General features: G+C 41.8%; 1 protein-coding gene across 6 annotated transcripts in view; it reads right to left on the bottom strand.

The window, feature by feature from the left end:
• Positions 1 to 27,939, bottom strand: part of MECOM (MDS1 and EVI1 complex locus) — a 355,991-nt gene that overhangs the window by 152,344 nt on the left and 175,708 nt on the right. Inside the window, exon 1 of one of the 6 annotated variants that reach the window (XM_054166434.1) lies at positions 1,129 to 1,203. The exons of the other annotated variants lie outside the window; for them this stretch is intronic. The gene's annotated coding sequence lies outside the window, so the exon portion shown is untranslated. Of the gene's footprint in view, positions 1 to 1,128; positions 1,204 to 27,939 lie in introns of those variants that run through there. 6 annotated transcript variants of the gene reach the window in all.

Below are 27,939 nucleotides of genomic sequence, written 5' to 3'. Positions count from 1 at the left end.
GTGTTATCTACACTCTACCTTTCATAGCAGTTTTGCAAACATGAAAAGAAGTCAGTGCCAGAAGTATCTGTTTTTGACAGCACATATTTGGGAAGCTTGTCACCCCTAGTCATACACCAAACCTTTTAAAAAAAACAAAAAAAAAAATGGCTCTGGATTCAAAGAAGTCTGCAAAACCCCAAATGATAAGTAGCAGTGTCCTAGGATTATGACAAGTCCAAGGTGTTTTCAGAGATGATGGTAAAAGGCAGAGAAATATGTAGGCAGACGTGTGAAAGAAGTCTAGGTAGAGGTGTGAAAATATTTTACAGTTCATTAAAAAGAGGCAAGAACATAGAAACTTTCCCAAGTTGCAGTTGCCCAACTCTGTAAGATCTTCTGCTGAGGTCATTCTGGGAAGGTCTTCTGTCATAGTCTCCAAGGGACTCTTGGACAAGAGAGATGCAAGTGTGCGGCTCTATTAAAACCATGATGTTTGGAGGAGAAATGTGCAAGTCACTCCCTCTTCTGCAATGGCAGCCTAATTTTATTCTGTCTATACTCCAGAGGAATCAAATGCTTGATGGATGTAGCCCAGGAAAATCCCAATTCAGGTAGAGAATTTTAACACAATAACCAACGAGTAATTTTTCATATAGTGACCAAGTGTCAGGAGGTGAGAAAGAAGCAAAAAGTTAGCAATAGACTGGAAGGTAGGCTGTGCACATCAAGCCCTGAGGTGCTCCATCCAATGGCGCCACACACACAAGACCTCTCCTCCCGTTGTACCCATGAAGGAGGAGAGGTCTGTGGGGCCCCAGGCCTTGTGACACTTGCTTTGTTTTTTTGTTTTCTCCCCAGTAATTCATAACTAGGACATAGACCTTCAAACAAAGCAGCAGCAAACAGGGACGACCGTGGTTGATTTAGGTAAGAATAGAAAATATTTGGTGCTCATGTGACCTGAGAATAGATTTCTGAGCAACATTTCTCAGTCCCTACTTTGCTTCCCCACCTTGGCCCTCCCCCACGACACGATTAGACGCATAAATTAGAGTGAAACCAAAACCTTTTAATACCGATGTGGTAAGCTGAGACACCACTTGACAATGCTGAGTTTCAGCTTGGTTGGACAAAGGATGAACATACCTCTGCGACTCAGCACCCGAAATCCACAATTACATTTCTGCTGGATGACACTTCAGTGGTGACACACATTAATAGCTCCCGTTAAGCATAGATAACCCAACGCCACTTCGGTGTCTCGCTACCAGCCCTTGCCAGTAATGAGCTTTAAAGAAACAATGACTCACAGTAATCCGAACTGTCACAAGATCCTGCAGAAAAGGATATGAGATAGCTCAAGGACAGTGGCACACAGCCTGCCCCCGCGCTCTGCAGCTCACCTCTTCCCACGGCCAGATGAAGGCACAGATAATACAAGCAGATGAATAGACAACTGTGTTTAAGTTCTTATGAATCACACCAAGCCTTTCATCCCCCTTCTTAAACAGCCCTGCCTCACTACTAATAAAGTTTCAACTGCTTTTTGGTACTGCTTCTCCTTCCAGCAACTGCCTTCCTGAACCTCTTCCCTGCTTCCACCTGGCTGCTGCAGTGACACCCACTGCTTCTATGTGTCCACAAGGCCCTCCGCTATCTGCTACCAATGGGACCCGATTCTCCAAGGTGGGAACTAGTGGGAGATAAAAGCTCTCCCTCAAGATTAGATCAATAAAAGGTCAGCACTTCGTCTATGGTAATGGTCTTTAGAAAGTCCTCTTCTCACACACATCCAGCATTTCTGTCCCAAAGGCTGTATTTTTTAGTTAAAACTAGGCATTTTCTTACCTGCAACACCAAACACCTTGGATCTGGAAACCCAACCCATCATTGTGCAAGCAGGACTTAAGCCATCACATTCATATATGGAGCAGAGAGCAGGGAAGATTCCAGCTCTGTATGTCAGCTCCACTATGCAAACAGGTGGAAAAAAACCTGAAATCCTTACACAGGAAGAAAATCCCAGCAGTTTGTCTAAGGAATATTGTAAAGGACCTTGTTGGGTGAACAGCAGCTTGGGAGCAATGTTTACAGCAGAGCTATAAACTCCTTGAACAAATTAGAAGGATTTACAAGACTAATTCGTGTCTCAAGCCAGCCCTACTGAACAGCAGGAGACAATTCTCCCAGGGTCAGGAAGCAGTAATTAGCACTGTACTTGTGGAAGAAGAGAGCTCAGCTCAGTATCATTACTTACCCTACCTATTTAAAAAAAAAATAAATAATAATAACAATTACCCTTTCAGTTATGGCAGCAAGTGCACAGGAAGATAATTCCTTATCTCCTCAGTGCTTCACCTGGCTCATTTTATAGGCCCTTTGTTCTTGTTTCAACTCACCTATTACAAGAGGAGGGGTTTCCCACCCCCCATTTTAATGACCCAACACTTTAAACCCCAGATTTTAACTCTATCTCAGACATCTGAATGCAAAGTCTTCAGCTAAATTGTTTCAAGCTCAATGGGCTTGCAGATGCATTTTAAGCTAGATTTCGCAGGGTTTTTTATTTATACCCCTGGTGTTCCCCGTTCATACTATCCCACTTGTTTCATCAATGGTGAACACAGATGAAAATCTCTACAACTAGCCTGAGATGTACAAAGATCTGCATTTGAGTGTCTGGCCCTTATATGGATGGCCAACCCGCTGCAGATACCAGCTGGAGCAATTCCAAAAGACTCTGACCTCTGCATGTAACTGAAGAATAACTTTATTTGCAGAGATGCTCTGCACTGTGCCATTAAATGACCATTAGTGAAAGTTTGTAATTGAGAAGCTTTTACTACATTGTGGAAATTAAGCCAATATTAAAGGTAAGTTCTGAGAAACCAAGAAGTGTCTCAATGCGCTGCTGAAGATGGTGGCATCAGCCTCCACGGGTCTAAGTCAAACTGCCCTGAGGACACTGCGTTCCTTCCCCAGGGACTGAGCCAGGAGAACTCTCTACATATCAATAGCAATGAAATCAGGAAAAAAGTGTTACCTAGCAGAGGCCCATGGAAATATTCAGAACCCCTAAAACCATGTAAAATATTACAGAAGAATATAAAAGGACAAGTATCACACCTAGGAATTTTTAAACTATCATGTAGATATAATATTGGTCCAAATTGCTGTCTACAACTACCTGAAGAGAGGTTGTAGCCACAGGGGGGTTGGTCTCTTCTCCCAGGCAACCACCAACAGAACAAGAGGACACAGACTCAAGCTGAGCCAGGGGAGGTTTAGGCTGGATGTTAGGAAGTTCTTCACAGAGAGATTTGCCATTGGAATGGGCTGCCCAGGGAGGTGGTGGAGTCACCATCACTGGAGGTGTTTAAGAAGAGACTGGATGAGGCACTTGGTGCTGTGGTTTAGTTGATTAGATGGTGTTGGGTGATAGCTTGGACTTGATGATCTTGAAGATCTTTTCCAACCTGGTTTATTGTACTCTATTAAATCCCAGAGGCTCACTCAAAAGCCCCTTTCAGAACCTGCAGTGCCTCTGACATCCCCTTGTGATGTTTAAGTCCTAGGGGCTTTTATCTGGATGTACACAGAAAGCCAAGGTACACACTAGAGCTATTCTGAGCACACAAACCGTGCAAAGCTTACTTTCTTCACACTGGGAGGAAAGATGCCAACACAGAGAGAACATCCACATTGTGTTTTCCCAGGATCTTTTTGTTGAAAAGCCTATGCAGCCTCTCCCCACTAATCCAGGCTGGCTGGCTGGCATGTGAAGAAGGATCTCTCCAAACATTTTCCCTTTAGATCACAAAAGGAAGCATTAATCAAGCAAAAGATGGGAAATTATGACACCTAGCTGCTAAAGTTCAGCACCAGTGGCCAAGTCAGAGTTGATCACAGGGTACAGGTGACTATCCATCAAGTGACCTATCATAACACACATTAAAATGTCTGGCTTAATCAGGACAGTAGCCAAGAACAATATTTTTCTGCTGACTTTCCTACCAGCAGGTACAAAAGCAATCCCTTTGAAACGCTGCCCTGCAAGCAGTGGAGATAAAATTTGATTAACTCAATGAAATTCCAAATACCATTTAAACCAAATGAGACCATCTCCTTGCTGCACACCAAATGCAGGACCAAGGAGGGTTTAGATGAAGTTGGGAAGCAATTAGATCTGCAGAGTTTTAGGTGTGAGCTGAAAAATGCCTTCAAACCTGAGCACGACTTCTGGGTTGCTACCTGTAGTCACATTAAAACACAGAGAGTGAGACTGAAGGTTACTCTGCCACCGCCTGATAGTGAAGTGGGATCGTTATGATCACTCTGCAAAATACTTTAATGTGGACGAGGAAGGATATCTTTATGGGGTTGTTATAAATTGCACCACATAATCACTAGAAAAATACCACTGTGACTTTGTGCTCTGCCTGTCTCAAACTTGGCACAAGGAAATGATAAAAAGGTTTGATTGTTACCAGTAAAGACACTTCCCATCTGTGAGATTACTTCCTCCTGAGGATCTCCGAGCCATTTCTCCCAGCCTTGCTGATTAGAGTCTTGCTCAAGAGGGCAGGTGTTTATCCTCAGAGCCACAAGCGAGGAGTTGAGGCACAGCAGAGCTGTGTGACTCAGGCACACACAGGATGTCATTAATCAGGGACAGATTAATCAGGTCCCAGCCCTGGGTGTTAATCACAGCTCTGCACTTGCCCCTGTTCCTCCACATCCCTGGACCAGAAGCTCCTCCTCACTATCACACCAAGAAATATCTACTGGGACCAGATCCCTGTCATGCATTGAGTAGACCTGTGCCTGTCAGTGGACTTTTTTTTTCCACAGATGACAGTCTGCATGCGAGTGGGCAATGCTGCTATGGAAGAGGGAGATGAGACTGGTGTCATCATCTCACAAGCAACTCAGGAGCACTGTCCCAGAGCTGGCTCAGCACTCAGTGTATTCCTAAAGGAAAGGATTTTATTAAGGTTTCTTTGTCTGGAGGGAAATGTAGTAGTCTGGAGGGAAATTCTCAAGTCAGTGGGAATACTAAGGGAGAACTTAGTGACTGGAGCAGGTTGTCAAGGCACATGCTTGAAAGTTTTACTGGAATAAGCCCACAACTATTTTGATTTAATCATATTTCTAAGCATCTCACTGATAAGGTTTATTTTTCTGCCAACTTGAACTAATTTATGATTTATAAAAGTAGCAAGTACAAACACAAATAATCGATTTTATGAAGGAATAAGATAGTAAATCTCTTTATCCATTATGACTGTCATTGCTACTGTTGTATGTATCACTGCATATTGTTACTTATGTGGAGAAGTTTGGTGGAAAGAGTCATTAGGTAATTAAGTGGCTGGAGACACAGCTGTGCACTCAGTGCACCAGCAAGCATTGGCAGAGAAGCATTACGTTTGGTTATGCCAGTTCGTGCAGGCAAATTTCCCAGCTTTGCCCCCCCAAAGTCTTTGTCAGGCAAATGATGGATGCTTATAACATTAAACAATGAAAGAAGAGCTCAGGATATGTACACAATGGCTTCAGTTCAAAAGAGTCTGCAGCAACAAGCTCAATAATGGAACTTTTAAGTTCCATATGTGTAAACCGAATGGAAAGCTGAGAAACCTTCCATCTTAGATGGATAAACTGTTTACCTCAAGAGAAAGAAACACCATTAATTCTCATAATTGACCATGCAAAGATGCACAGACTGATAATCCAGGCTGCATGTGCCAGCAGAGGTCAAAAGCACGTGCTCACACAGCCCTGTGCCTTAGGGGAGGCTCTACAGCCCCCCAGCAAGCAGCTTGGGCTGGCTCCTGCTCCTTCTGAGCCCAGCTATAATAAGTAAAACACAGACTAATTTCTGTGTTTGTGATTTCCGTTTGCAGTAATAGGATATAGGGATGATTCATAACGAGATGTCCAAAGTGATTTTAAAAGATGCTTCAGATGGCACACGCTGGGGCCAAGACTGAGGGGCTGTCCAAGCAGGGAGAACCGCAGGAGGGAAACATGACACATGCAACCCCAGACGTGTCCCTGTGCCAGCTCACCCCACGGCGAGCCCAGATCCTGTCCCCCAGCTCCACATTGGAGCCACATATCCATGACCCAGCACTCCCCAGGGCACCACAGCCCTGCTCCCAGATGGGCAGCTCTGCTCACACCAGGGGCTGGGAAGGAAGAAACCCTGTCCTGCGGTTTACTGGGAGGAGCAGAGGGCAGTGGGTTTCTTTCCAGTTTCTCTGGAAGTGTTTGTATGGCATCAAGTATGTTCATTTCTGTACCATAGTTTTCCCAAGTGGGAAATGGAAAGCAGGGATAAGACCTAACTTCAGGAGCATGTTAGAAAGCATCACACTTTAATGTATATCCAGTAACTTGAGATCCCAGGATAATAGTGCAGAGAATTATTATTATTATGACAGAAGGCATTTTGACTTCTAATGCACAAAGAAAACAAATAGCGAGAGAGTGAGGTTTGAAGATCTAAAGTCCATTTTACTTTTATTTTTGAACTTTCTAATTTTTCAATGATTGAGACCACAAGATGTTCAGTTCCATATGTGCAACAAGCCAATTCCAACCCCTTCTGAATACTGATTGCCAGCTGTGGAGGCAAATAAGAATATACCAAGCAAAAACAAAGAAACAAAATATTTAAATCAAATAATAATAACAGTAATAAATGTTGATACTTCTGCAATTCACCATGATTTTCTCAGACCAGCCAGAATCTAGAGAAGCATTTGACAGTGTCTGGGCTTAAAGCCATGGACAGTATCCACTGCTTAGTGTTGTATAATTCACAAACTCCTGTTCTTTCAACAACTACTCAGAAAATGAAATTGTTAAGTAAATATATAGCAGAAAAACAACTCAGAACAGAGTGACTCCTTTATATCATTCAAAAGGTGACGGCCTCTAGGAGAGAAAATAATTTGCTGCAGTCTGCCAGGGCAAGAAGAACATCAAACAAACCAAACAACATGAAAGCTATGAAAAAAAAAATTATTTGCATGCTTTTGTTTCACAGTAACCTCCTCTGCAGAGGTATGTGACACAGAGATAGGTCCTTACACGCATCTACCATCCAGGGAACACAGTTTCCATGTGACTCTGCCGGGCTCTGACAATATCAGATTACAAAAGTGACAGTAGTTGAGAAACTTGTTGGAAAAGAGTATCTGTGTTGCTGAAGCTGCTTGTACTAGTGGGCTACAGCTTTGCTTGTTATTTTTGAAGACTCCTTATTCATCACTCCCCATAGAAAGGAAAGAGCTCCCAAATTAATGGTATAGGGAGGAGATCTGAGCCAAAATCTGGCTTCCACGGCAATGGTTGCATCCCACCATGCCCAGAGGATATAATCAGTGCAGAGCAGAGCAATGGGATGGGGGCATTACCTTTGCCACAGCTGGGTCAGGAAGCTTAAGAAATTGCTCCTTTATTAAACATATTAGAGACTCAGCCTTGTTTGCCTACTGATATCCTTGAAGGAAGGGAATACAAAGATGAGGGTGTGAATGCTATCTGCTATATCACCACTTTCAGGCTGCTAGGACAATTTTATTTGCTTTATGGTAATTCATTGCCAACTTCACACATAAAAGTTAAACATGCTTTTCAAATGATAACACTCAAAAGACAGTTTTCAGATGGAAAAAAAAAAAAAAGAAAGGAAAAAAGCACAAAAAGAAGGGGGGGGAAAGAAAGAAAGAAAAAAATAAAACCAGAAAGCAAATCTCTACTTAAAAGGGGTTAGGTAGAGGTTACCAACAAGTACTCCCAGGTTTGTTTTTCCTTGCTGTTCCAGTAAACGTGGTGACCCCAGCCACCCATGGGACATCATGACCTGCATGGCTTTGCCTTAGCAGAGCCCAGTGGGATGAGCACCCAAAAAGTAAGAGTCCCATGCAAGTTGGGACCGTGCAGCAGCTTGATCTCTATGGCCCCCACAGGGCAACTGTCCTCACCATGCCCTGGGAGCCCTGAGCTCATCCTGACTTCCTTGTGCTCCTCCCTAGTCCCCACTTCACCCCATCCAAACTCAAGCACGTGAGGAGACCCTTAATATCAGCAGGCTTTGGACTAGCCATTAAAGGCTTTGTTTTCTCTAGCGGTGGTAAGAACAGCTTAAAAAAGCTTTGCTTAAATGGAGCTATGAAAATATCAGCCACTGATCCAGAAGTTCTCAACAATTCAGTGATGCAAGGTCACTCCTAATTGCCTCCATCTTTCCTATTCTCTCTCCAGAGAATAATTACTTCAAGAAACAAAGTCCTGGTTTATTTTACTAAGATCCAGAAATTCCCTGCTTTTATAACAACAAGCAACTCCCCTCTTCTTCCGCTTTGGACTAAAGAGAATATTACCAGTGTCAGTTATGTGCTGAGGAACTGTTAACCCTTAACATCCGTGTGCTGAAAAAATAAACTGCAGAAATGATCGCCTCGTGTTTACAGTGACTCAGGGCTGTTAAAAACCATCATTCATTTGGCTTGTTTGCAAATGGGAAGAACAAGAGCATGCTTCAAAAAGTGTTTATTCTGAACATTAGCCAGAGGAAAACTTCCCAGGAATTTGTTGTCTTCAAGCAAGGAACAGCGTTTGAAAACTTCCCTTTTGATTCTTCAAGTTCAAAAGGGATTATGTTAAAGGAACCTTAATACTCAGGTGGAGATAGCAGAGCTGTGTGATTCAGTTACTGTCTGGGCTCTTAAAACAGCCAAGTCAGGGTGGAAATTGTAAGTGAAAACTGGAATTTTAGAGTTGGTCCTATAATAGCTGTTACCTGTCAGAGGAAAATGGAGTGTCCAGCTCAACAGAGTTCTCATTCTTACTATAACATCACTGTTACTATTGCATTGCAGTACTAGAACAAAAATGATTCAGCTAAACTTCATACTGGGCAAAACCCATTCTCATGTAACCTCCTAAAGAAGAGCTTGGGAACAACCTGCAAAGAAGACTGCTCCAAGCAGTTGATGGAGTGTATCCTGCACCCTCTATTTTAAAGCCTTCGAAGATGACTGAAACCTTCTCAGTCATCTCTCTTACTCTGTAATTTATATATATATATATATTTTTTTTTTTTACAGCTATTTTCTTCAGCTGCTCTGAGGTCTATAGATCTCTCATGGACACTTTGGTGAAATCATCTGATATTCTGTATTTAAACTGTTCACATTCTTTCTGGCTGGATGTTGGAAGCAGTATGGACACACAGTGTAGGCAGCACTCGCAAGTGCATCTACTCAGAATCCAGCTTCAGCCACATTTTGCAAAATCACAGAAAAAAAATCATCTTGAGCAGGCTGTGCCAGGTCTCAGGGAGGTTGCCTCAAGTGAGAAACTCTCCTACAAGCATGACCCTTCAGCAGCTTCTTGATCCACTGAACTGTGGTACTGTATGTTCCAACCATTGGAGTATGTGGCTTTGCACCTCCAGCTTCAGCCTGGAATTTGAGTGAAAGTGCCAGAAAGCTATAAAAAAAAGTTTTACAAGCATTTCTGACAGGGCCAGGAAGTCCCAAAAACTCATGAGAATGCCTGTGGCTTATTATCTTCTTTTGCTTCAATATCACAGGCCTGGAACCAGGACCCAATGCACGGGTATCAAGAAATCCTGGGAAAAAATCAAAGGAAGGAATTTAACCAAAGAAGAATTCTCTTGTTCCTTTGAATAGGCTCAGCTGAAAATTAGTTTATTAAATTCTTTCTCTAAATTAGTCAATTTACGATGCAATTTTGCAGATTCCTGAAGTTATTTCAGTGTAGGACACCATGCCCTTAATGGTCTGCCAGCAGAGAACCTAACCTGAATCTCTGAAGTTTGTTCACCACCTAGCCAAGTTTCCTCGTCATAGAAGTCCTGTGAGAGGCTTCAGTAACGAGCATGTGAAGGAAACAGACACAATCTGAGCACCTCTCCTATGAGGACAGACTGGTAGAGCTGGGGCTGTTCAGTCTGGAGAAATGAAGGCTCCAAGGAGACCTTATTTTGGCCTTCCAGTATCTGAAGGGGGGCTACAAGGAAGCTGGGGAGGGACTTTTTAGGCTGTCATAGAATGATAGGACTGGGGGGAATGGAGGAAAACTAGAAATGAGTAGATTCAGGTTGGATGTGAGGAAGTTCTCCTTCATGAGGGTGGTGAAACACTGGAACAGGTTGCCCAGGGAGGTGGTGGAAGCCTCATGCCTGGAGGTCATTAAGGACAGGATGGATATGGCTCTGAGCAACCTGCTGTTGTGTGAAGTGTCCCTGCCCATGGCAGGGGGGTTGGCACTGGATGATCCTTGAGGTCCCTTCCAACCCTAATAATTCTATGATTCTATGAATCTGATCAAACCACACAGATCTTGAAGCAGCATGATTCTTACAGGTAAAATTATTTAAAAAGAAAAAATAAATAAGCAAAGATGCTATTTCTCAAGCATGAATAAAAATAGGAATGGTTGTATTCCAGTCTTAAAGTGTGTGTATACATACACACATATGCACCAACAGACTATCTCCTCCTCACCTTGACATGTGCTGACATAAATTTTGCTTATGCAAGAGAGAAGGTTAGAGTTGCTTTTAAAAAAGGAAGATGAAGCAACACAACCCCCCTCCCTCTGGTGTTTAGTACCTTTTTGGTCCCTGCCTCTCCTTTTTCTGAAGTGGAATTAACAGACTGGAAAAAAACCAAAAGGTTTGCCCTGAATCTTCGGTATTGTTTGGAAGATTTCGTAAACCAAATACCAGCCTGCCTTCCACGTGAAGCTCTCATTTGACATTACATGCCTTTCTTCTGCTCAAGGCAGCTATCTGGTTTCTGGTCTATAATGTTTTTCTTGCATTCTTTTCTCAGCCCTCTTAATAGCATCCCATCTCTTAATCCACTTGGCAAGTCAGTCTGAAGCAGAATCACCTTGGTATAAAAATACTTTAAAGGATAAGTCCTCTATCACCTGCCATCAGAACAGGCTACATCCTGGTTAATGCCTGAATGCTGCCTAACTCTGTGCTGTGCCCCTCTGTAGGGCTATCACAGCCCCTGGGAGAATAACAACACAACACAGCAGCACTGATACCACAAATTAGCTTTTCTCCGGGTGAGGAAGAAGAGAGGAGTTTATTATGTTGGTCATCAACCACTATAGCCAGCGTTTCCTGACAGCTTTTATTAACAGTAGCCTTCTATATTCTCTTGCTTATGACTTTCTGACAATGCCTCTTTCCAGGATAACACCTTCCATGTGTAGCCTGAAGCCAGAGAAATATTTTTCCAAATAAATTTGATAACAAATCTCATCAACTGATTTGCAGGTTGGACAAGTCTTTAAAAAACCCTTTACATCATGTGTCTGGAGGAAATGGTCTAAGCTTAAAGGTTTGGAAGGTGAGGTCGTATTACATTCCTGCACCAGAACATCAGAGAAATGGAGGTTTTACACAAGGGGGACAGTGAAAATGAAAATTTCAGAGTTCTGTAGAGGCACTAATGACTTCAGCAATGCAGCATCCACCAAGACAAGTAAGAACTATGATCCTTGTTTATTCTAGGAGACAGCAGAGCACACACACAGAGAAAACCCAACAAGTACAGAAACAAGCGAATCAACCTCCTTTTCCATACTCAAAGGACCCTGCAAGCCCACAATGACAAATCCTCCCCAAAAGAATTCAAGAGGACATGCTAGAGAAACACTAGGGTTTTTCAGCACTTCCTAAAACCTATCCTTGCACAAATGGACATGTGTAGGGTCTCTCTGCAGGGTCCCTATTAGGGTCTCACCCTAATAGAGCAGACCACACAGCTACTTCTTGTCTCTGATTTCCTACTAACTCGTAACTGCAGATACTTTAGCAGTACAAACCACGGTGTATAACTCTCATCATTCCTGTTGGCTTCTTACTAGTAAAGCTTCACCTGGAACTACATGTCAGCCAGGAGGATTTTTCCATGGAAGGGACAGAATTTCTGCTATTGGGCTTTAACATTTCCTAAATTTCCCATCTGCTGCATCTCTATTTTCCTCCCACCACCAGGTCAGTCAGCTCACACTCAGTGTCCTTATGGCTTTTCTGATCCTCCAAAATCATGAAGAAAAAAGCATCCAAGACTACATAAAATCAGTGTCCCACTGCACCCCCTCTCTACAAGCTGAAGAACTTCTGCAGCATATAGTCCAGCATGAATGATCATGCAAAGACCCATCCTGATGGACAGTCTATATTGTCTAAGGAAGCAATACAGAAAAGGTCCAAAATGGGGGGGAGGGGATGGGCAGGAATTATATTATTAGATTGATTTCAAGATGTTTTTATTCATAATAATGTGCTGCAAATCCAGGAGTGTCCCAAATTCAGCTGAAATTGCTGAGGAAAACATCCATCTATTCATTATCAGTATTACTCTATAAAAGTGGCTGCAGTGTTTTCTGCAGACATTATGCTCTTCTTCAATAATGAATATTCTTTTCCTCCCACAACTAGATAAACCCTTCTGACTTTTTTATATCATTAAGAGTATTTCCACTGCCTGCATTAGGTGCAGGACACCTTTGCTGGTAGAAAATCATAGAATCACAGAATTGTCAGAGCTGGAAGATACCTCAAGGGTCATCTAGTTCTGACTCCCCTGCCATGGGCAGGGATACCTCACACCAAATCAGGTTGCTCAGAGCCACATCCAGCCTGGCCTTAAAAACCTCCGGGGATGAGGCTTCTACCACCTCCCTGGGCAACCTATTCCAGTGTCTCACCATCCTCCTGGGGAAGAACTTCTTCCTGACACCCAATCTGAATCTACTCACTTCTAGTTTTGCTCCTTTCCCTTTAGCCCTATCTCTGCCCAACATCCTAAAAAGTCACTCCCCAGCTTTCTTGTATCCCCCTTCAGATACTGGAAAGCCACAATAAGGTCTCCTCAGGGCCTTCTCCTTTCCATACTGAACAGCCCCAACTCTCTCAGTCTGTCTCCATATCTCAAGCACTTTAATCTCTTCTAACTTGGTGTCCAGCAGACTTCCAAGGTCATATATAGGTGATGACAACACAGCTGTTTTTGCAGAGTTGGGTACCCACCTCTCTAAACATGAAACCCTATGTGGCTGGCATGCTCTCCCATACATAGCAACACCACAAACACTGATACTTGCAGAGAATATATTTTTCTAAATATTGAAGGAAGATTACCACCCAGGATGAGTCACCACAAGAAAGTCTACAGGGAGACACTCCCAAAGATGCCCAAGTCAAAGCAAAGGTTAGTGGGACAGACTCACGTTGCTGTTTTCATCTGAGACAAAGGTTTTATCTGTGTAAACATTTTATTGCTTCACATTAACAGCATTGCTACTTTAGCTGGGAAACATTGTGTACTGTCTAGAGATAAACCAAGTATTGGCCTACCTTTCCCAGGAACATCACCTTCCTGGAGGTGATTTGGCATTTTCTGTGCCAGAAGAGCAAATTCAGTGTGCCTGCTGCACAGCTGATTGCCTGCATGCAAATAATCCAACCAACTTTTGTCCAGTCTGTCTCTGGAAATCATTGCTTTATTAAAAACAAACATGCAGGTTGTAAAGTTCGTTTAGATAAGTCTGCAGCTCTGGGTCACCATCACTGGTGCAATGAATGGGCTTTTATGATTTCCTGCAGAACTGGCTTATCACAGTTGGAGTTTGTGAAAGATGGTGGACTTTCTACCTTCTTATATAAAAAGGATAAAATACACTCAGTGCAAACTTCAGCTTGTTTAGACCGGGTTAAAGTAGCACATCATCTGTCCCTCTGCTTTTTCTCCTATCATTTGAATTTTGGAAACATGTATCAAGCTTTTCTGAATGACTGTAAGTTTCTGCACTTTCTTTGACCCTGCTGAACTTTGCAACACTGACTTCTCAACACCCCTGCTGGAAAAAAAAGCCACTAAATCTTACAAACTATCTCTTTGTTGTCTCTCTCTTTTTCCCAGCCCCTCCTTCCAATCTTACCCAGCCAGTTGAGCTGCACTTTTCACCTCCTCTGTTGACATGAAATGAAGTAATCACATTTATTTGAATATTCACTACAGATCTTGTCATCATGTCAGTTTATTAGGCAAGAAGATAGTGTTTCAAGAGCAAGTCTTAAAACTTTACAGCACGGATCCACTCGCTCGCTAAAAGCAAAATAAGTGAATTAAAACCTCAATTCAGAAAGCAAATAAATGTCATGTAGACACACCACTGAAATCAAGCCATGAAAGCTAATGAGCCTGCAGAACAGAAGTACAGAGTAAAGTGGTCCTACAGACATCTTCAGAAAACCTCAGGTAATTCTGTGAGAATGATACCATAGCCTGTGCCTTTGCAGAGCACAGATTAGGATTCACTCATTCACCACAGGGAAAAGGGGAAAGCTGCAGGCAGGAGCCAGACTGTTCCCAGTCATGGCCAAGTGGATTTGTGAAATACATGTTACCTATATATTCAAGTAAACAAATATATAAACAAGCACAAAAGAAGAACTAGCTGCAGACTTTGGGATGCAGTGGATGCTTGCATGTCCTGTGTGATGGTTTACAAGGCTTGTTAATCATCTCCCCTGACGTATTACTGGGATGTAAAAATCACTTTACCTACCTAAATACACAATGGGAGACAGACACAGAACAGACAGAGAGACAGATAATGTTTCCCTTGTTCTATACATAATATGCATATTTTGAAAGCGGGGAATTTCATTTCTGAAAAGTTAATTTGCATTCTACATGGGAAATGATGGATAACATCCGAGTGGAATGTTGCTAACTTGCTCTGCCCATCCCATTTAGTCCATTTCAGTGGCATACCTGCACTTCATAAGACCATCCCTTATTAGAGAAGTGATTTAAAGCAAGCAGGAGAAAAACAAGTTTTAAGAAGCATTGGGACAACACAAGAGAAAGGCCATGACTTTGATTTGTATCTGTTCTGAGGACAGAGGATTCAGACTCCAAGTCTGTCACTTAAGCACTTTCCTCAGTTTCTAAATTTATTGGGGAGTTGTTAAGATAAGGACAGGGAACATGGCTTTGTCCCCTAACAAATGAATCAAGAGTGTCTTTCCAGCTGCTCTCTCCTTGATATTGTACAGAAGACTCGGGCAGAATTTACATCCACAAGATAATTTCTGGAGTTCCTAAGGGGTTATGAGACAAAAAAACCCCACAACTCTTTTGAGTAGACACTGATAGAATTGAAATTCCAGGATCCAGTCACTAGTGGAGATCAGAGGTGCTGCTCATCTTCCCAGAAAGAAGGTGGACACTTAAAAGCCTGTTGACAGATGACTTTGGGAAGAAGAGATTGTTTTCCTTCTAAAAGGATGGCATTGAGAACAGATTCTTTTAAAAATTGTTTGAACTACAAGAGGCTGTTGAGGTCTGCAGCCCACAGTGAAACTCCAGTTGAATCTTATTATGCTGAAAATCTGTTCTAACAAGGTTGGTCTGAAAATGCCCATGATGGACCACATAAATTGTTTGTCCCCTATAAAAACTCAAAAGGCTTTCCAGTTTCATCTTTGGGGGTTTTAATCTTTTAAAAGCATGTTCAGATTATATTAATTTGATTGGAGCGAGATTGTGCTCTAAAATAAACGGCCTGTGTGCACACACACTAACACATGTGGAATTCCTTTTCAGTAATCCTCAAAGAGGCTTTTGATTTTACTTCTGATTCACCAAAAAAGTGCCAGTGAGCAAGTGAGATGTGCTCAGGGATTTAGATGGCTCCAAGGTCACTACATACATTTACATAGGAGACATATGGTTATGGGTAAACTCTCCACTTGGCTGTAAATGGGTTCCTTGAGGTGTTTTTCACAGGACCTGATTCTCAAACAGATAAAAATCCCATGAGTCAAAGGCCAATTAGAGGAAAATGGTATCAAAGTTAATAAGATAGCCCATCAGCAGCTTAGCTACACCATTCCAGAAGCTAACTCAAAGCCCAGAGCTCTGAACATTGATCCCATCAGAGTCAGTGGGGGCTTGGTGGCAACCCAAGGAAAAATCCTCATCTGCCTTCCAGCACCGTGGTCAATCTTGAGGACATAAAAAAGGCAAAAACATATTGCACAGGCAACAACCATGAAGTTGTAGGACAGGTTTGTGTCCTCTAACAGTGAGGGAATCCTTTAGCTACTACAAAGTGCAGGCAGATAGGGGAGGAGCTGGAAGAGGGCTCTCGGCTCCTGCAGAAGTCTCAGTCTTGCCCAGTACCATGAGAAGGACCGTGCACTGAGCATGGGGCCAAGGACACCACTCATCCCACGGGGCTGGGAAAGCAGGACTTCTCCTGTGACCCATCACAGAGCTGTGCCCTGCCTTGCACTGCCATTCACTCCCCTCCCCGAGAATAAGGCGAAAGCTTCAGCTATTGTCCAGATCCTGAAAGTCTATTATTTGAGAATAATAAGCCTGAAACACAACAGCTTTTTGGTGAACAAAGCTTCACGTGACTCATCCATCACAAGCTTTATTATTGCTTCAGACCCTACTGCAGGTTTACAACCAGATGTTTTAGGGACCTTGCACTTTCCCCATGAAATATTCTCTCCACTGTGTTTAAAGCTGACAGGCAGGTAGTTGTAAAGTCAGCCATAAGAGTCAAAGCTGGCAAGTCTTGCCTCAACAGGGTGAAAAAAAGAAAGAAAAAAAAAGAAGGCCCATTATTAGTACTTTGTGATTAATGATTGTATATTACAAATGTACATTAATAAGTATAATATACTCTCAGTATTATATTGCTGCTTTTATGATACAACAGGCAAACCTATGTAAGCGTACTGAATGTGTTCACAGCCCCATATTGTGTGTGTAATTTACACAAACTCTGGAGAGGGCTTAAAATTCATCTAATCAAGGTTGGTAGGACTCCAGCATAGCCCATTTTTTTACTTTATGCAAAGATTTTTGCATTCTTCCTAATCTTATAAATTTCTGCAATTTAGGGCAATGAAGAAGAGAGAATTAGGAAAAAATTGATGTTGGAAGCATAGCTTTGCGAGAAACTCCCCAAACATGAAGAGGATACTGTAGGAGAAAAAGTGCAAGAGAAGTGCTGTAAGTGACTGTTGTTACTGTCTGCTCCTCAGGAGTAGAAGCAGCAGAATTAAAAACTGCAAGTTTCTTTAAGTGCCACTGGTCTGCTGAGTTCAGACATAGAGGCAGTATTTGGCAATCTACACTCGCTTCACCGGCCACACTATGGAGTCATGGCTTGTAGAGAGGGTAAAGCAACAAACAGGGGTATATTGCATCATCCAAAACCTTGTGGAGAAGGTAAAGCAGCAAACAGGGATATATTGCATCAACCAAAACCTTCATATTAAATACCAATTTTCCTGGCAGTTTCCAGGCAGCTGCAGCAGCTCCTGCGAAGGTGCTTTGGTGATCTTTGGAGGATGCTAGTGGATGCAGAGGCCCCAGCAGCCCCTAGGAGGAGTAATCTACGAGCCAGCTCCTGGCTTCACAACACCTTTCCATTTGCAGATCAAGGACCAGCTTCAAGACAGGTTTCTCCAACTACTTTTTCCAGTATTTACCTATTATTGGTTTACCTGGATACATGATTAGCTGCCAGAATTCACATCAGGTGCTGTTCAGCTCTTAGTAATTTCTTTCCCCCCCAAAAAAAAGAAGGGGGGAGAAAAAAAAAAATTCCAAAGAGCCCAATTTTTGTCCTTAGTTTTGTGTCTAACTTCTTCCTGCCTTATTTATGTGTAGTCATCGTCATTCTTTCAGTGCAGTGCTCACTGTTGAGAGAGTTTAATAACAGTCTTTTGGGAGCAGGAGTATCTGAGTAGAGGAGAGTCTGAATCTCCCCCATGGCTGCCCCGACAAAACATCCAGAAGTGGAAAGCAAACACACAAATCCATTTCAGAAGTGAGTCCTGGGAAAGCAGTAGAACAACCTCAAGCTCAATTTCAGCAGTAGCTGGCTGATGGCAAAAATCCTGAAGGCAGCAGGTGGGATTCCTACTTACAGCCCCCCACTCCCCCAATTGTTTCACATAAGAAACAATTCCCCTTCCCCAGGATGTCAAAATCCATCATAATAATTCGCTGACACGCTGTTAAAAGAAAAACGTGTTTCAAACATCTGGATAAATGTATATGTGTGTGCAAAAAGGGCAGCCTGGGCAACTGCATTTGTTAGCACCAATTTGCCAGGGCAAATTCCTGACTGTAGGAGCAGCAGATATGAATAGACATGCCCACAGATAAATAAGCTTCTGGGTCAAACACCCCAAGCTGCAGAAATCTTTGCTCTCAGTTTATTTGTGTCTTGTTGGGGCTCCTCCTAATCAAAGATATATGTATAGCTGAGTAAGCAAGAGAACGAAAGAAAATTGAGGGCAAACTTAAAGTGCATTAAAGAAAAGACAGGGCTGCATAGAGCCTCTTACTCAGATCAGGGCTAAGTAATTTAGAGAGATTTTAATTCAGAGAGATTCTACCCAAGAACAAAGGTGGATGTGAGCTCAGCAGTGACTACAACTTACATGCTACAATAACACTGATAATGTGGTCTTCTAATAAACACTGAAAAAGGCAACTTTTTACCCTGTTGAGAGTTTCAGGGCTTTGCTGCCTTTAAAAGGCAGTTTTTCAATGAATAGAGCAGAGCAGCTAATGCTCACCCAGACCCAGTATTTGTCAATTCTGCAGGAGATGTGTCTTACATTCAGCAGGGCTCATGGCAGCACTAGCTACCAAGCTCAGCCCTTCACTGGAAATTTGGGACATTCATTTAAATTGAAGTGATCCTTGAGACATTTGTTCTCAAAGGGAGAAATATACCCTGTTCTCGCTTAGAATTTCACTTTCAATCAATTTCTACATTATAAATTCAGTCAATCACACAAACACTTCAAGCACCCAATGCATCCCTTGATTGCAAACAAAAACAAACAAACAAACAACAAAAGTAAAAGAGCCACATTTTTAGAAGTACCTTCCTCTTGTGGGCTTTCTGCTTCCCATCAGCATGAGCTGACTTTACCAATGATCTGACCCCAGCAGCTCTCAGTTACAAACCCTGCAGGAGTCGGATGCTTGGCTTTGCTAGGAAACAGATCACATGGAAAATGTTGGTGGCAGCTCCTGAAAACTTGCACTCAAGGGACTTGTGCTACAGCATGCAAAGGAGTCAGGGAACAGGAGTTTTTTTACTCTTAAAAACTATTGTAAATTCATTCATAACCTCAGAAGAGCAGTTCATTTGTTTCCAAAGGAAGTGATCATCCAGGCCAGTAGAGGATTCCGGTGGTCAGCTAGTAAGGATGGACTTGCATAAACTATAGCCAATTTTGATACAAAAACAAATAAGCTTTTGGACTTCAGGTTATGCTGGTTTGATTTTTTTTTCCCCCTATGTTTTTTCCCCTTTTAGGTAATTCCTCTCTACTCTGATTCAGTCAGAACAACATGACATGAGCAATTTTCTACCAATTTGCTTTGTACTCAACAGGACTGCCTTGATAGAGAAAATCTAATAAATAAAAATCTGTACATCTTGGATGCAAGAGGGACCCTTTACTGTTGCAGGTTTAGTTACATCCCAGCACATCAATGCTGTACAGATGCTCCCCAGAGAAGCTGTGGTCCACATGAGTGATAAAAGCCTGTGGATGAAGGTGTATCCCTGTGTTTCTTTCCAACATGACCAGCTCACATTTAACATTCTAAAATCCCAAATAGCAACTAGCTGCCTCTTTCTTCATCCAGTTCACCTCAGAGACATGTCAGCTTCAAAGCACAGATGGGTCATTAACATATGACTGTTGTTGGGCATAAATAACCCAAAAAATACCTAACACAGCTGGAGTCGAGCACATTCTGAAACACTGAAAACAAAAGAGGCAAACTTACCCACCCCATAATTTCTGCAGTCAATGGAGGCTGCTGAGCAGCATCAAGGATTGGGCTGCCTGCTTAGACACAGTAAAAGAGAGTTTATAAACCTAGCCCTTAGGTAGCAAGTTTGAAAGTGGTCATTTTAATCTCTCTATGCTTCTTTCTCACCCTGTAAAAGAACAACTGATGTGTACAGTTAAAGGCATGACATAGTGATGTTGAGAAACAGAATGTCTGTAAAGTGCCTTGGAAGCGTCACCTGGAGGATGCCCTACCCCTGTTTCCCAAGGAGAAAAAATGTTGCATTTTAGGCAATTTGCCCAGTCACAACATTTCAGGCAAATTGCCACTGGAAAACATTCTGTGCCACCCTGAACTGGTTTTCCCCATGATGGTTTTAACACAACACCAGACATAAGGCTTGCCTTGTTTCCTACATAATGTCTGCCATCCACCCAGTTTGCTGTTACCCTGTGGGTGATAACCTGCAGCTCTGAGGGAGCAGCCCTGCTGCCGGATGTTGGAAGGGCAAATGGAATTCCAGTGCAATCGCCCTTGCTCTCGGCCGGGTGCAGGAACCCATCCTTTCACAAAATATGACAGAAAGTCTTGTAATAACATTTCCTGAGTACAACCTGGGGACCATTTGGGAAGAACAGTGTGAAGTCATGGAGCTAGTATTACCTATAAAATGTGTGAAATATTAATAAGGGCAATATTTCTTCATCACATAAAAAAAGAGAAATCCCAGCAAGAGGTACATCACTGTTTAACTGGTAACCACATTCCTAGGTACAGAGTGTAAACCTCAAAAACTCCCCACTGTTTTCTACAGATCAGCAGAAGCATACATACACATGTATATCAAATCACAACTCTGTCCTGGCTTAGAAGCTCCAGCAAACATACATTTTTTTCATTAGCAGTTTGACATTGACTGTTTCTGTCTTGATTAAATGACTGACCAGACGGTTTTTGCCATCGAGATGGGCAGTGGATGGGAATGAACTCTGACCCATTTAAATTAAGTCTAATATTTATTGTTCCAGGCCAACAATGGTCTTGGGAAGCACTGCTTTTGACCTGCTGTGTACATACAATCATATACATAAAGGAGCTATACAAAATAGAGCCTGGGTTGTTTAACAGATAAGCCAGTTCCGCCTGAGGATGAAGACTTGTATCATGAAAGATTAAATACAGATAAAGTGACTGAAGAATTTGATAAATTAGCCAAGATTAGGATAATGATGATGTTACACATCTTTTCTATCTGTTGTTCAGCACAGAAAATTAAGCTAAGAAAAAAGAAACAGCAAACAGCTTTCCCAAGCTCTCTGATTTTGCTAATGAAGAGATAATTTTGGACTAATGCTGCCCTAAAAGATCAGTCTGATTTTAGTAATCACTTTGTGGACACTATAGAAAGGAAAAAAAAATTCAGTTGTTCTCTCTCTCTTTAAGCTGCTTTTCAATTTTTGGTGGTTCACATGACTTTTAATACTGTTTCTTTGTATTATCAGTTTTAGTTTTCAGTCTCTGGTGCCGGTTTCTGTGGTGTCTGGGGTTCGTAATTTCTATCGACTGACTATTGCAGGACATATTACATTCCTACACACACATATCCATCATCTTTACATCTTTTTGATTTAATAAAGCATCTGATTGACTTTTTTTTTTTCTTTACTCTTATGTTACCAAAAAATTGAATAAAACATTAACTTGGGGTATAAACTACATAATAAAAGCTAAAATAGGCTTACAAAAAGGATTCAAGAGCTCAGCGAGCAGTAGGTTAATGTGATCCCTCATGTAATGGAGAAATTATCATTCCCTATTTCTTCTGTCATTTTTTTTTCCTGCTAGCTTTATTACCACCATATTGTCTTAACATACTATAAAGGCTGGTGCAAAATCAGCCACTACAACATTATGTGTAGTTGTTATGTGTCATTAATGTGCAGTTCCATGGAAATGGTAGAAACAACCTTAATTCCCATATGTGCTCTGCAGCTCGGGCAAGCCAAACACTGTGGGCAGCACGGTGTCACCCAACCTTGGTTAGGTCATACCTGTCCTTCTGGGAGCCCTCTCCCACATCCTCTCATCATTCAACAACTCTCACAAATATCCATCCAACTCCTCTTGCTAGTAGAAAAGACAAACCCTGTGAGGACAACCCATGGCATGAGAGGAGGGAGAAACAAGCCCCCTTGGCTTGCCATGACCTTACTTTCATGTTACTATCCAACTCCCACCAAGAGCATATATGAGGGGAAAAAAAGCTTTTTTTCTCCTCCTCCTTTGACCTCCACACCACTGCACAGTAAGGCTGACTGTAGAGAACCTGTAACATTATATTAAATCTTTGCAACACTGCCTTTCCCCTGCTCACAGTAAGTTTGATGGGATTAGAAAATAAATCGGAGTGTAGTAGATGTTCACCATCAAAGAACATAAAATGGCTTTACTCTACACTGGTAATAAAAACATGTTAAATAAATTCTGCTGACCTAATTTTTTAATGTTCTCATAGTTGGCATTATATATGTATACACACACAGGCACATTTTTCATATATTTAACCAGTAATAACTTTTATCACCATGATTTTGCTATTGATTGCTTCTTTAACAGCAAAATGCATCACAAACAGAAATGAATGAAGCTGTCGGGAAGAAAGTTCTATAGTAGCTTTACTGTCAATTCCCATCATAAATAACCATGACATCATATGAGTCTTATCTACGGGTTGCTGTTACTGATCAATGGCATCACTCTAGTAGTGTAAATAGCTTCTAATGTCCCATCTTCCACCTTCAAATAGGTTCTGATTATTTATGATAGCTGTTAGGTTACAACTCTGAGCTGCGGTTTGGATTTATTTTCTACTTACAGCTGCTGTGGATTTCAAGTTAGATAGGATTATTTTTTAGTTAAGATGATGAAATGGGATAGAACTGTCATGAAGCCTAGAAAAACCTTCATCTCATTTACTCTCTGTAGCAATTTGACTGGGAATCCAAAGACCTTAAAGGCTTTTCATTAAATAATTCAAAATGTTAAAAGAGAGAGCCTGGGATACTTTTGCTAGGTTCAGCACAGCCTAATCAATTCACAGTTAAAAAGAAGAGGAACAATATTTTTCCTTGTTGCTAAACTAGGATCCTAAGAATTCCATTACATGCAGAACCCTATAAACACAGCCTTACAAAATTGTCACAAAAATATACCAGCCAACAGAAAAATCTACTTGTCAGCTTTTCCCATGGTGATCATGTAAAAACTAATGATGTTTTACTCACTCACTCAAACAAAAACTATTCAGCCCTGGGCTAGTCGATATTTGGAAGGATGATATAATCTCTATATTTCTTATGATAATGAAAGGCATGTCTGCCTGGCTGTGGAGCTCCAGACGTCATTTATTTATTATTTTCCTTAATATCTATTGCATTCTCATACCCCAGAATGGTTCTTGTAATTGAGAACCGGGGCAGTGGACGTACAGAACGACAACACATTGGGAAACAGGCGTGCAGAGGCTTCCACTTACCACAACAGAACAGAGGAGTCAATGGCACGTTAACTAATTCATTATTTAAATTTCCAGAGTCAAGTTCCTCCCTTGCATTACATTTAAGCAAGTGCACGAAGTCTAGGGGTATCCTGGAGAGAACAGGTCATTTGTCCCAGCATCAACAATAATTAATAAATGGTTAGTGTTCTCCAGCTCATTTGTCTAAAGGAAACACCCTAATGACACCGAGGAGAAAATCAATAAGGATAAAAATGCAGCGGTGATAAATATCCTGCTACTCTTATCCTTTGGTGACCTTCTGAGAGGTTTCAGATTTAAAGACTCATCCCACTACAGTCTTTTATTCCTCTCTTTACCATAATTCATCAGTTAATATGTAACTCCAAGCTGATTACAACTTATCTGTAAACGTCCTTTATGCAGCAGCGGTGCACAAGCCTGCGGGGGGGGAAACAAACCTGACTCATTTTTTTAGCTTCCTTTATGGCAACTTGGTTATGAATGATAAAAAAAAAGAAAACACCACACAACACAACTCATGATGGTATTTGATGTGATAACTTGACAATGCAAAGATCTTTGGGTTTGGCCTGAAAGAATCCGAAACACGCTCCAGTCTTTGTATCTGGGTGACAAGCACTTATTTTTCCATCCAGTATTTCCTCCTTAAGATTGTTCTGTTTGGTGAAGAGCTGTTGTGCTTCTAACAGAGCACACCTCCTAGCACTGCCTTGCCTCTGTTAAAGAGTAACCACAGAAGCAGGGGTCACCTGGAAAAGGAAAGTCTTACAAACATGCCAACAAACTCACCGTCTGGCCTGGAGGGTTTCAAAAGACATTTTAGGAGTTACCAATAAAAACCTGGTGGCACTTCTCCACTCTCTGCTCTCGTTTGGGCTTACAAAAGTACGTGATGATAGGATCATTCTTACTCGTCCCTTCTCCTAGCCACAGCAAACTTTCCCTTCTTTTTTCCCTTTCCTGATCAGTGTTTCTTATGCCGTAGGTAAACTTAAAGCCTTGTCGGGGAGCAGGAGGGAATGTGGCTGCTGGCGCTGACAATAGCTGTTTTGTCACCGCCAGGCGCTGGTGGCCATCAGGAAGTGGGGACTAGTCCAGCCACTTGATGCCAGGGTGGATGATTTATTGCCTAGTGTCTTTGGTGGCAATTGGACCCCTTCCCGCTGTCACTCATGCCTTGCAAAGATTCGGTCCTAAAGAAGAGGTTCCCCCCGGTCTAAAGAGATTACAATGCTTGTCATAAAGTGTCTTTTAGTGGAGGGAAATGGGTATGAAAATGGGTAAAGAAAGGAAACAATCGGAAGAGGAGAGAAGATGGATGTTCTGTAACCTTTTCTCAGAGACCCATTTCTTCTACTTTTTCTCCTGTCTTTAGCAGGTTTTTGTTTTGGCTGATGACAATGCTTAATAGCCTGATAAATTGATTTTGTGAGTCCCCTTTCTCATCTCTTGAGAAGACACTAACTCGTTGGGACTTCAGAGGGCTCTCAGAGGCAGGAGACAACAATTAGTTTGTTGGGGGATGTCAGAAAGGAGCTTCAAAGTTTTGCCAGGAAAAATCCTTTCTGACAGATGAGTGCTGACAACGTTGGCAGCTGCTAGGAAAAGTGGAGCTGGAAACTCTCTCCGACTCTCAGGAGCAGGGAACGATTGCAGGACATTAACTCTGTACAGTGGGTCGGGTGCTGGTGCTATTTCACTGAAGCATAGATGGCAATGACTAAAGCTTTCCACCAGATGGACAAAGAGTAAGGAGCATTTCAAATCTCAAGTTTTCAAGTTATTTCAGTAAATCTTAATGCACAATCTTTAAAAAATGTGCACACCACCAAGAAAGCATGACAGCAAGATAAGCTTCTCTAGAGCACAAATGGGTGGTCTTGATCCTTTTTTAACAACTCATCACAGGGATATGGGTTTAAGTTTTAATGATGAAATGTCAAAATAGTCCATTTTGCCTTTTTTCCCCTCCCTTCTAAAAAGCAGCAAAATGTTGCATGACTTTCTGACAGCAGTTACATGTCAAAACCAACTGCATTGAGGCATGTCTGTGTGCACCCCATTACAGGAAGCCCTGTGGAGGAGCTCTGTGCATGCAACCTCCCTATTTTAACAATCTATCTTGATTTCTTTAGCCTGAAAATAAAAAGAGCAGCCATTTCCTTAAGGGAGCAGCTCTGGCCAGGCCAGGCTTGCCAAAACTGAGCAGCTAGTACCCATTTTGTTGGTAGATCACAGTTCCAAAGTGAAGCTCTGTTTTCCTATAATCACAGGCTTTTAGAGGGAGGATCTGACAATGAAACCTGGCAAAGGCTTTGTGAACTTCCAGCAAAGAATCTGAGGACAATTAGTCTCTATTAAATTGATAGGTAAGTGTTACACAATGCAATTACGTTGCACATGTTGATGTGGGTTGTGGCACAATTGGTTTCTTCATTTATGTGGTGAAACACAAAAGTCCATGATTTATTCTGCTGTGCTTAGGGGTGCATTTCTGCCTTAGGTGGAAGATGTTTAATACTGCACTTGTTAGTCAACGGTAAGATATACACACAGTCTCCAGGTTGGAGGTCTCTGAGAAGCAGATGTAGCTTTGACTTTAAGATCTCAATATGAATATTCCCATGGGATAAACCAATAAAAAATCATTTATAAAACTTCAGAAATCTTCTGTCTTTACCAACCTATGCCCCAGGATGCATATTTGGCACAGGACGGTACCTACACGTGTTATTGCTTCCTCTGTTTATTTCCTTGATAAACTGCAGCAAGCTGGGAATAAATCATGTCATGTTGGTACTGATTCCACACAAAGAAACCTTCCACTGAACAGCAGTTGTTTTAAAAGGAAGAGGAGGGATGAAGTGTATCGATAAGGAACTAAACCAGACCTTTTCAACTCGGGGAGAAAAGGAAACGTGCATTCATTCAGTAGTTACAACCAATTTCACAGGAGTATAAATTGCTTTGCCAAAACTCTCTCTAGATGCATTAATACTGCGGTAAAGACACAGTGTTGGAGTAGTAATTGCACAGTCATTTGCTGGCTTTTAAAATCTCATCAGACCAAATAATACCACCCTGAGTTATACCCTGCAAGAAGCAGCCCATTAATATCACATGCAGCAAACATATAGCAGAACCTGAATAAATCCCATGGTATGGTGAAGGTGAGATGGATCTGACATGTAAAACCCAGACTAAAATTTAGACCCAGCAGACGTTTCTCAGTCTGTTGGGTGTTTTGAGTTGCTGATACTGGGTGGGATAGGAGAATCTGTGTACATGTGAAAAAAATGCTCTTTGAGTGGGAGAGAAAATGTGGGGTTTTTTTTCTTCCAAAGATACACAGGAACTCAATCAGGCTATTAATCAAAGAGATAAAACCGGCACTTCAGTCCCTGACGCTAACAGAACTCCGCGCGGTAACAAAACCTTCTCAGCACACCAGGAGACTCTTAAAATTCAAGCACTCTCAAACTTAGCAGCACCCCTGAGAGCCACAAATTGAGAGAAATTAATTCTGTGCCCCTGCACCCCTCATTACCAGGAGAGCTGAAGTAGGTCAAATGCAAGTTAATCTCTTAAATTCCACTTTTGTACACAGATGTTAGCGCAGCCATTACTTTTGCACTGGTAAATGTCTCCAGGCTAAAGTGCAGAACTTTAATAAACCATAACAGGTCAGTATTGAAAATAATTCCAGCTGAATGTCTCAAACTTTTGGTTTTCCCCCCCTTTTTTTTTTTTAATTGATTTTAGTGTTGTCCCCTGAAATGACCACACCATGCATCACTATAATAAGCATGTCTGAAGGGTTTAAGCTGCACCCAAATGATTATTTGTGATAAACCCCACATTCTTTTGGAATAAATGTGCATGAATGTTAAAACAACTTATTTTTTTAACTGAAATACGAATCAACAATTCCAAATAGGATAAAGTGTTAAAGATGCTGCTGAATTTATCATCCCAGGAGAGAGGCAAACACATTTTAAAGGAAACAAGCCTGTCCTTACAGAAGGAAGCAATAATCTCCTTCCTACAGCAACATCTACGTCAAGAGATGTCTAGCAAAATTTAAATGCTTGAGCCCTCATTTCAGTTCACATTATGCAAAAGTGAATCAGGTGTGGGTTTACAAAGTGAATAGACTCCTTTGAAATCCAATCTGGACTCTTTACTGACAAAATCCACTCATCACTGCATTGTGATTCTTTCTATTGATACATCAGTCCTGAGTGCCCATCATTTAAATTGCTTTCCTATGGAATAGCATCACACGTAGAAACACAAGAGGTTATCCCTTTTAAAAATAGCAGCAGCATCCTGTCTTGCTCCAGAGCCACAGTCTCAGCCTGGGGAGGTGCTCACAAGATACAAGTGCCATGTTCACCTTAGGCAGCTACTCAGTTGTAAGGTTTTGGATCACGCATCTCCATCAGACCTGGAAGTGTCTCCACACCTACACAACTCCTGCTAATGCCCAAAGGACCATAG

The sequence above is a fragment of the Dryobates pubescens genome, chromosome 13, assembly GCF_014839835.1.
Source record: "Dryobates pubescens isolate bDryPub1 chromosome 13, bDryPub1.pri, whole genome shotgun sequence".
NCBI classification, from domain to species: Eukaryota; Metazoa; Chordata; class Aves; order Piciformes; family Picidae; genus Dryobates; species Dryobates pubescens.
Note: the sequence above shows the minus strand (reverse complement) of the source record. Positions and strands in the feature narration are given on the sequence as shown.